General features: G+C 41.1%; 1 pseudogene; it reads right to left on the bottom strand.

Moving 5' to 3' along the window:
• Nucleotides 1-587: 587 nt before the first annotated feature.
• On the bottom strand, nt 588-9,732 carry LOC147821120 (uncharacterized; annotated as a pseudogene).
• Between the last annotated feature and the right edge of the window lie 845 nt (nt 9,733-10,577).

The raw sequence follows: 10,577 nt of genomic DNA, 5'->3' as shown, positions 1-10,577 counted from the left end.
GCCTATAACAGACCTCCAAGTTAATCTGATGAGCAGGAAGTTCTGGTACTGATAAAAGAAGGAAAATTTGCCAGCAAATTCATCACAAGAAATAAATGACTCTTTCCTCTCCACACACACACACACACACACACACACACACACACACACACACACACGCACGCACACACTTCTCTGATTTTGGCAGGTTCAAATTCAGAGCATTTTGATTTTGATTTAGGGAATCTTTACATCTGCCTACTGACTACGGAGGAATTGTGTGCTTTGTAGCATTCTTTATAGTTGATTTTGCCATGGCTGCTGCACATCTCAAGCAATAAAGGGGCTGTGAATTGCAATAATTTTCCTTCTTTCTGTCATTCACATTGCCCTGACTTGCTTGTCGAGCTTTTGAGGAAAATCACAATTACACATACACTCTCTGTGCTGATACCTGCCACCCCTCTATTTGTTTTCAGATAAATATGCCCTTTCCCAAGAATTCTATTCAAATGCCAGGCTGTAATAGATTCCCATGCCTGTCTCGTCCCAGTGTTATGTGACAGCCCTGCCCGCAGATGAGGCCCTGCCCCTTCAGAGAGATGTGCTCAGAGATCAGTCTCCTCACTCCCCCTCGAACCAACACTCAGCAGCTGTGGAGCAGAAATAGGTTTGGGGAATGCCGATGTGAGAATTACACAGGTACCTGGAAGGGTCCAAAGCTCTGGTCTGCCGCAGGATGGCTACAGGGAAATTAAGTGCAAGCTGTTTGGAGAATATTTCTCCTTACGAAATCATGAAATCTCAGAAGTGGGGGTGTATGGACAGTGCCTGCTTGTCCCTCGCCTGGCAGCTTCCAGAAAAAAAGAACGCAAAAGCTGCAGCTTAGTATTTGATGCTTAGAATTAATTAGAGCCCCAAATCCCACACCAGCCAGCAGGCTTTTTAATGAGGCCAATGCACTCATCTTCTTCAGGGACCCTTACAGTGCCTCACGATGCCCTGTGGGTTTTAAAGCACTATTGCATGCTGCTGCCTCATCTGGCCCCCACAATCACCCCAGTAAGTGCGCAAGAGAGATCATTCTCCCCAATTTCTAGATGAGTTTTGGGGGAGGTTGAGTCCCTTTCCCAAGGTCACATCGCTAACGAACAGTAGAAACTGGATTTGAACTCAGCTGGTCTAGCACCAGGGCCCATGTGGTGAGCCACTGCTGCTCTATGCTGCCTTTGCACACAGAGGCACAACGATTTCAGTGTCAGAGATGAACCTGAGACTCCAGGGACAGGGTTACTCAGGAATGCAAGGTGAAATACAGGAGGTTCAGTGCAATTTGAATTTCAGATGAACAAAGAAAGAAAAGCTTTCCAGTATAGGTGTATTCCAGAGTCACACTTATCCCAAATACTGCATTGCATAAACCTGTATGTCCTAAGAATTGATTTGATATTTATCTGAAAATCAAATTGAACTAGATATCCTGTTTTATGTTAGCTAAATCAGCCAACGCCATACTCAGCACTATCTTGACAAGTTTAGCCAGCCACATGATCCTCTAGTTAGGGCTACTCTAGCTCTGTCCAAGTGTATTTAACACCCCCTCACGCCACAGACCCAGGCCTGAAGCCTACGAGCCATGCCTTCGCCCTCTTCCTGACTTTACCTGTCTAATCTTCTACCAATCCACAGGAGCCCTGAATTAGCTTGTGCTCTCCAATCTGATCCTTTCTCCCCAGTCTCCTAACCACCATCCTGGCCCAGAAACCTACTACCGCTCACTTAGATCATGACCAAAGTTTTTCGGGTTGCTCCACTCGATAGACAATTCCCGGACTTTTTCTGACCAAATCACAAGATATTTTCCTATCCCAAACCTTCTGTAGGCTCACTAAGCTCCTTAGTGTGGTCTTTAAAACTGTGGATTTAGGTCCAACCCGACAACGTTACTTCCTTCTCTGCCACAGTTGAGTGCAGAAGCAAAGCCTAAGCAACACTGGGGATCCAGCTTCCCACAGTACACTTATGCGTGTTGTATTCCTCCAGTGGCTTTGATTACCACTTCCCTTACCATCTTTAGGTCTAGTTCAGTTACTGTTGTCTCCAGGAAATCTTAAGCTCTCCATTCCCAGGAGCACTAGTCACTTTGTCATTCTGCCTCAACCCTCACATTTCCTAACCCTCTGGTACATGCATATTATGCTTGTGTTCTTGTTATTTTGGCTCATGTCTTAGCTTCTCTCTCCATTGTTTTGCATTCCTAGGGGGAAAAGAGCTATTTTGTGTGCTTTGTTTCCCATTCTAAATAGCTTAGCACAGTTTCTGGCACATGACAGATGTTCCATAGAAATGTTTGGATGTAAGTGAATGGCTTGATCTCAGAAACATTTTCTATGGTACGTACTGTACGCCATGTCTGAGTAAAACCATGGGGTCTCAGTCACTTTCTTCATTGCTGAGGCACAATACCTGACAACCACAACTTAAAGGAAGAGAGGCTTATTTTGGGCTCACATTTCAGTAGTTAATCCTTGCACAGTCAGCTGACTCCAAGGCAGGATGGCATAGCACAGGTACATGGCAGAGGAATAGCTGCTCACCTCATGGCAGCCAGGAATCAGACAAAGAGGGGAGATAGGAGCCAGGGAGGGAGATCTATCTTCCAGGTCACATCCACAGTGGCCCACCTTTTCCCCTTTCCCACCTAATCCCATCTCCTAACAGTAAATCAACTATAATGCCCCATAATCCAATCACCTTTCAAGAGTCCCCCACAAGATCACATGAGGCATTAGGGGGCCATGTAGATATAAACCATAACACATGAAGACAGAGCAACAATCTGGTCTGGTCCTCAAAGAATACAGTGAAAGCAGAGCAACCTCTAACTAGAATGAAAGCAGATAACTCTGAGTCCAACTGCAACACAGTGTTTCTGGCAAAGGATCACACATACACACACACACACACACACACACAAACACACAACTCTAGATGCTTTCTGTTAGTCTTGATGGTGTTATATCTTTAATTCTCCCCTCTCCTGGGATTTCATTTCATTTTTTAAAACTGTTGCACATTTTCTCATATTGAACTATTGAGCCGAGCCCTTCATTTGGTTTCCATGGCTACATCTCCATGTACTACATGGATTTCCTAAAGAGATCCCCACATTAATCTTTTTTCCCCCTGTGAGAGCCTTCTAGGGGTATGCAGAGAAGTCTCAGAAAGAAGAAAGGAGTTGGAGGAAAGGCCTGAAGAAGTAACCAGGAGCCCACATTACTCTTCTACTTTTGATGATGCTATTTCTTCCAAGGTTTGCTTGCAACTTGCAGTAAACAATCTCCAAAGTCACCCCCAATGCCTTCTCTTGATAAGAACTGCCTTGTATAATCCCATCCACATAGGCTTGGGCTGTACCTAGTGATTCACTTATAACAATGGAATGTGGCAGAATGTCACTCCTAAATGGAGATATTAAAAGACTTAAAAGCCTTGTATATTTAGGATATTCTAAAACTCCAGCTTCTATCTTGTTTTCTCAATCTTGCTCTTTTCTGTGTTCTCTTATCCTCTTGTAGTAGAATACTCCTCCTAGGGAAACCACCTGCCATGTCATGATGCAGCCATTTGGAGCAGTCCATGTGAGTAAGCTTGGAAGCAGAGTCCCCTACGGTCCAACCTCGAGGTGCCTGTAGCTCCAATTGGCATAAAGATTTCAGCTTCATGAGAGACCTCAAGCTACAGGCCCTCAGATAATCTGTGAGATAGTTGTTTGTTGTTTTGAGTCACTAAGTTTTGGGGTAATTTTGTTATGCAGCAATAGATAGCTAGCTGATATCTCCACATGCTTCTCTCTGACTCAAGACAAAAGTGCCACTGCTGGCTTTAGGGGTCCAGGCAGCATGTAAAGATGACTGCAAGAAGCACACTCCTCTTACTTCATATCTAAATGTCATTTTATAATGCTGCAGTCAAAATGGTAAAGCTGATGGTCCCCAGAGACAGTCATGGGGCTTTTATAGCTATTACAAATCCTGCTTCATGAATCCCAGACCCATATGCAAATGTGAAGCTCAACCTTTGATAAGCCATTTGATTTCCCTTTTAGTTAATGAAGTGAAAATACACCATTTTACACTAAGATTAAATTGCTAAAATGTTTCACTCTGGTCCCCAGTTAGTTGTAATTAAAAATAGAAATGTAAGAACAGGAAAAGTCACTTGCTCTCTGCTAGCATCCTGAAGCATGGCATGGGCACCCTCTGAGTAGACAAAAAAGGTCAAGGAGGAGAGGGGAGGAGGGAGCACAGAGGGCTGTCTGCAGGACCTACCCAAGCTGGCGAAGATGTGATGCATGGCTACATCCCCAGCAGCTTAGGGTGCCAGGAAAAACCCCACTGCCATGCTTTTGGGGATGGGAAGAGAGGGAGGGCTAGAACTACCAGCTTTCAGTCCTTGTTTGAAATCCTGTTTGAATTGTGCTTCTCAACTTAAGGTCCACAATACCTAGGAAACAGGTGGCAAACCTATAGAACATGTGTTATTTGTTTTTCTTTTAAGATAAAAGATATTAATGGATGAGTTGTTTTCTCTAAACTAAAACCTCAGTATTCAGGTTTAATTGCCTGAATTGTGTTGGCACTTGACAGCAAATAAGTGCGTTTTGGGTCTCAGTTTGGGCACTCAACTCAAAGGTTCACCATCACTGACCTAGGAGGACATGGGTGAGTTTTAAAGGGTTTCAAAATTTCTGGCACACAGTAAGAATTCGAATATATAAAAATGTGTGCATGTGTATGTGTTTGTGTGGGTGTGGGTGGTGCTTAGGTACCTGTGAGGGTGAGAGACAGAATGGTGAGTGGATGTATATGTACTCTGTATGTGTTGAGAGTACTGGGTACAGGGAATGATGTGTGTGAGACAAAACGAATGAGGAAATACGTGCAAATGTATGAGTGAGGTGGTGCACAGTTACCTATGTACATGTAAGAAAAAATATGTTTGTAAGAACAGTGTATAGTGCATGTGAGAGAAAATGGATGAGAGATGTATATATATATATATATATATATATACCTGTATGCATATAGATTATGTGTAAATAATTGATGTAGTTATATGTGTAAATGTGTGTAGGTGTCCATATTTGAGTGTATGAGCCTACATATACCTGTTGGGAATGCTTGTGCTAGGGTACGAGTTAAGGATATGTGCATGTATATGTGCGTGTGTAGGTTTGGAAGAGTGGTGTATACGCATGGATGCATGTGAGAGAGATTAGGTGAGAAAATTTATCATATATGTGCGTGCGCATTGATACCAACATAGATGAAAAGATTCATACATATGTGTTAGTGCATGGATGAAGAGCTGCATATATATGTCAGGCAAAATGCAGGTAATCTATAAGGAAAAGAGAGTATGTACACATACTTATGTGAGTGAATATGTGTGTTTGAGCAAGAGGAATATATATATTATACATGTGTGTATATACATGTGTATATGTGTGTATATAAACATGTGTATATGTGTGTGTATATATGTGTATATATACACATGTGTAAGGGCAGGAGTTATTAAGGGCTATAGGCATGTAACTGTATGAAAAAAGGAAATAAATATATATGTGTGTGTGCCAGTCTATAAATATAAGAGTGAAAGTATATATGTATTATGAGCGTGTATAAAGGTGTCTGGAAAATATATATATTCAAAATATATATGTGGGTGAGGCAGTTGTACATCAATGTGGGTGAATTTATGTCTGGTTGAGAGTGCATTTATGAGTGTGGTGGATTGTGAGCCCATGAATGAGGGGTTTGAGTGTACATGTGTGAGTGGATAAGGAATGAATATATATAAATGTGCACATGCATGTGTAAGGACTACATAAATTAAGAGTGTATGTGTATACGTCACTGTATGACTATATGAATGAGGGGATGCATGTGTAAATGTCTGTGAGAGTGGATGAGGCTGTTGTGTAATTTATACATATTCATGTGTGCATGCTCTATACAGTAATGGTGCGTGCACAGGTGCGTGAATGGCTGGGTGATGAGTATGTTTCTTTTTTATTAGTGCCTGTTTGCAGTACATAATGCTCACATTCATCATGGGGGGATTTGTACATGTACATAACACACTTTAATTCTTAGTTTTTGTCCTCTTCCTCTCCCCTCTCTCCAACCCTTCTTCCTCTCCCCATTTACAAAAGCTCTATTACCATTTTTCCCTCCATTTCTTTTTCTTCTTTAAATCTTTTTTCCTTCCCTCCACCTCTCCCCTCCCTGTTCCCCTTCCCATTTGAACAAGTTCTCCAATTTCGTGATATCTAGCCTCCATTTTGCTCCGTGGTGAGACAAGTACATGTATGCATACATTTATTTATAAGAACATGTAAGTGTATTACCTAGATTACCTGCTTTCATTCATCTGTGCATGTGTGTGTGAGTGTTTATGTGAGGGGAGGATTTATGTGCACTTGTGTGTTAATTATGACTGAAATATAAATTTTGTGATTATATAATTGTAGGGATTTTGTATGTATATGACTAAAATAGTATAAATGTATGTGTATATTTGAGGACATGGGTAAAATAGTGGATATGCATGCATTTGTGAGTTTGAGTACGAGGTTATATATGTATGCGGGAGTGTAACTTATAAATGTTATATATGTGTGCATATATAGCATGATTGAAAAATATGAATGTTCAAATTTTTAAAAATTACAATGAAAACAGAATTGCCATTAACTTCCCCAAAATACTCCCTCTTGCTTCCAACATACTTATCCCATTGTTCTTGTCACTTTCTAAAACAGCTCTGAAAATTCTCTTTCACGAATGTTTAGTTGCACTGTTGTGTGTGGCCTTTATGTCCTGAGTTGATTCACCATGTTCAACTTTTATGATCATTCGACTTCGGAGAAGAGCCAGAGGTCACAGAGTGCGTCAGTTCCAGTGAGTAAGGTGATTGAGGACACACCATAATGTTTGTACAAGCCTGCCTTTTAATTAGATGGCACCCTGCAGCAGCGTTCACTGTATTTTTGTCCACACCATTTAAAGACATGAAAGATTTCCAGAGCTGCTCCAGAAAGTAATAGCAAGATGGAATAAGCATATTCAAAGCGAGGGAGAGTATTTTGAGGTTGATTAGAAGCAATGCCTTCTACTGTAATACATTTTTTAAATGTCAACATTTTAAGCATATGGATATATACTTATGAATATGTGAGTGAGGGCCAGTATGTGCAAGATGTATGTTTGTGTAAGTGTATTGGTAAATGGTTATATGCATAACATATGTGTAGATGAGCATTTGCATGAGGTATGTGTGTGTGGATAGATGGATTTAAGAGTAAGTGTGTATATAAATGATTATATGTGATGAAGGCTGTGTTATGTACATATGTATGATTGTATGGAAGGAAAGGACGTGTATATACGTCTTCCTCTGACTGTGGGGGAGTTGATGTATACATAGTGTGAATGAGTGTATGAGTATAACGGTTTGTACATTCATATGCATGTGTATGGGCAAACATGTTGTGTGTGTATGCATGATCATACATGTGAAATTGTGAACATGCATGTGAATGAGTGTATGAGTGATGGCCATATGTGTACCTCTGTCTGTATTTATGTATGAATGAGAGGAACTGTGTGTGTATGTGTTTGAGAGGTAGAATATTTGTCTATTTAAGTGTATATGTAAGGAGAGCGAATGGTTTATGTGTGTTTAGGAATGCTTGTGCCAATGAATGTTTTTCTGCATTACAAAATAATATCTAGGCTTACAAGAGAGTACATGGATGAGGGATGTTTATATATGGATGTGTCTGTGTGTGCATTCGTGCATGCAGGTACGTGAATGCATAGTTGAGCAGAATATATGTGCATATGCTAAAGCGTACCTATGAGTGTGATGTGTGAAATATATATATATATTTATATATTATATATAATATATAAATACATTATATATAATATATAAATATATATTATATATATTGTGGTGTGTACCTGGGTAAAGGGTTATATATGTAACTACATGTGTGAGGGGAGGGTATGGGTATGCACGTGATGAGTCCTTGTGTATCTATGTGAATTATTTCATGTGACAGAGGTGGATACTATGCCTGCATTTAGTGTATGCTTCTGGACAAAGGTGATAGATATGTACATGGGGAGGGTGCATTTATGAGGGAGGGGTGTGCATAAGAGTTTGTGTGAGTGAATGGACTATAGAAAAATATATGTACCTATGTCTGCATAAATGAATGTCTGAGGAGGTGTGCATTTGCTTGTGTGGGTAAGTGTATTGGTGAGTGAAATGTACATGCGTGTGTGTTTGTGAGGGTATGGTTGAATGGGTTGTATATTTGTCTGCGTATATTTAAATAAGGACACTATATTCACATGGTATTTAAGAGAATATATGAGTGGTTATATACATTTTGCATATAAGTATGTATTTCTATGTTTTATATATACTTGTGTATGACTATATATTTGAGTGGGTTGTATATGCATATGTATAGTAGTGGAGTGGATTGTATATGTGTTTGTAAGCATATGGCTAAGGGGGATTTATTGGTAACTTTGTGTTGCATATATGAGTGTACGTGTGAGTGGGTTGTGTGTGCACCTCTGTGCATATATGTGTATTGCTTTTTGTTTTTTGAGACAGGCTCTCACTACGTAGCCCAGGCTGGCCTCAAACTCCCAGAGTTCCTCCTGCCTCAGTCTCCTGAGTGCTGGGATTACAGGTGTGTGCCACTACACCCAGCACTTACGTGTATATATGGATGTGAGATGTGAGATGCATTTGCGTATTTTTTTGTGTCTCTGCTGTATGAGTGTGTACCCATTTTCTTCATAGTGTGCATCAATATGGTATAAAGTTTTAGAGCATAGCTTCTATGAGGTGTGATCAAAATATACAGTGAATGTTTTCAAAGTTATTATAGTAAAAAACACATTGCCACATTAATCCGCCTCAAAATATTCTCCCTCACTTGGAACACTCTTATCCCATCATTCTTGCCACTAAGTTTCTTTTTTTTTTTTGGTTCCAGGGATTGAAATCGGGTCCTTGCACTTGTGCAGCAGGCGGCGAAACCACTGAGCTAAATCCTCGGCCCTCTTGCCACTTTCTGAAGCAGTTCTGGAAGTCCTCTTTCATGAGTGTCTATAGCCTGGTGTTATGATTTGTGTCTAGATGTTCCCTCAAATCCTCATGTGATCATAGGCTATTTTGGAGGTGGCTGAATTTAAAGTGTGTGATTGAGTCATGGTGGTGCTAGGCCTGAGGGCATTAGGATTTAAGGATGTGAGTACTGAAGACATCTGCAGTTAGGTTCCAGTATCCTGCCCAGTATACGACACAGGCCTGAGAAATAAAACTAAAAGAGAACTAGGAGAGAAAGCAGGGCGCCAGGATGACCAATGCCAGTGCAACTGACAAGTCCCTGGCCAGTCCTAGGCACTGACTTTTATTGGCAATCAAGTGAGGTAAAGGTGAGCTACGTGCAGTTTCTATGGAAATTAATGTAAACAAGGCTCATAAAGAACAAGACAATTCTCGAATTAGGAATAGAATAGACAAAATGTATGGTTGTAATTAGAACATTGTCCTTCAAGTCAGAAGGTTTTAGCTGTGGGAATGGAATTTGGGTGTGAGTTACTCCAACCTGGGCACATAGGCTTCGGCCAGACTTGCTTCGCAGCCTGCCTTTCGCATAATCAATATTACGGTTCCCTGCACGTGAGTGCTACCCACCCTAAGTAGTGTGAATAAGATAAAAGGGACAGACAGATGCTATTAAGGCTCTTGTTGCGTTTGTTACCTTCTGGCCTCCATGAACTGTTTCTCCTCTGCGACACCCCTCTGCCACACCACCCTGTCTTGGAGCCAGCTGATTATGTGCCCTAGAATCCTGCAGTAAGTCTCTAGTCCCCACCTGCCCAGTGTCCAATGCAGGCCTGAGAAAAGAATACATTAAGAGACAGAACTAAGAGAGACAAAGTGGGGCACCAGGACGATCAAGGCCGGTGCAATCAACAAAGGCCCTGGCCAGTCCCAGGCACTGACTTTTATTGGCAATCGATTGGGGTGAAGGTGAAGTGTGGTTTCTATGGAAATTAATGTAAATAAGGCTCAGAAAGGACAAGACAAAGCATTCTCGAATTAGGAACAGAAGAGACAAAATAATACATGATTATAATTGGAACATTGCCCTTCTAGTCTGAAGAGTTTATCTGTGGGAATGGAATTTGGGTGCGAGTTACTCTGACCTCGGCACATAGGCTTCTGCCAGACTCACTTCTATAAACAAGCCAGCTGTGGGGTTAGCTCTTTATAGCCTGCCTTGGGCATAATCAATATTACAGTCTGCTGCAATTATGGACTGAGACCTCTGTGAGCTGCAAGCCAAATAAACCTTTCCTCCTCTAACTTTGGGTGTTGGGTATTTTGTCTCAGCACAGAAAAGTAACTAACACACCTGGGTTGGCTCTGTATTCTTTTACTTGTAGCTTTGCACCCTTAAGCAAGTTACTTAAGCTTCCTGTGCCTCTACTTCTTCA

Source organism: Heterocephalus glaber, unplaced genomic scaffold, assembly GCF_053883595.1.
Source record: "Heterocephalus glaber isolate CG9 unplaced genomic scaffold, H.glaber_assembly_v1.0 deba00001762, whole genome shotgun sequence".
Lineage (NCBI taxonomy): Eukaryota > Metazoa > Chordata > Mammalia > Rodentia > Bathyergidae > Heterocephalus > Heterocephalus glaber.
Note: the sequence above shows the minus strand (reverse complement) of the source record. Positions and strands in the feature narration are given on the sequence as shown.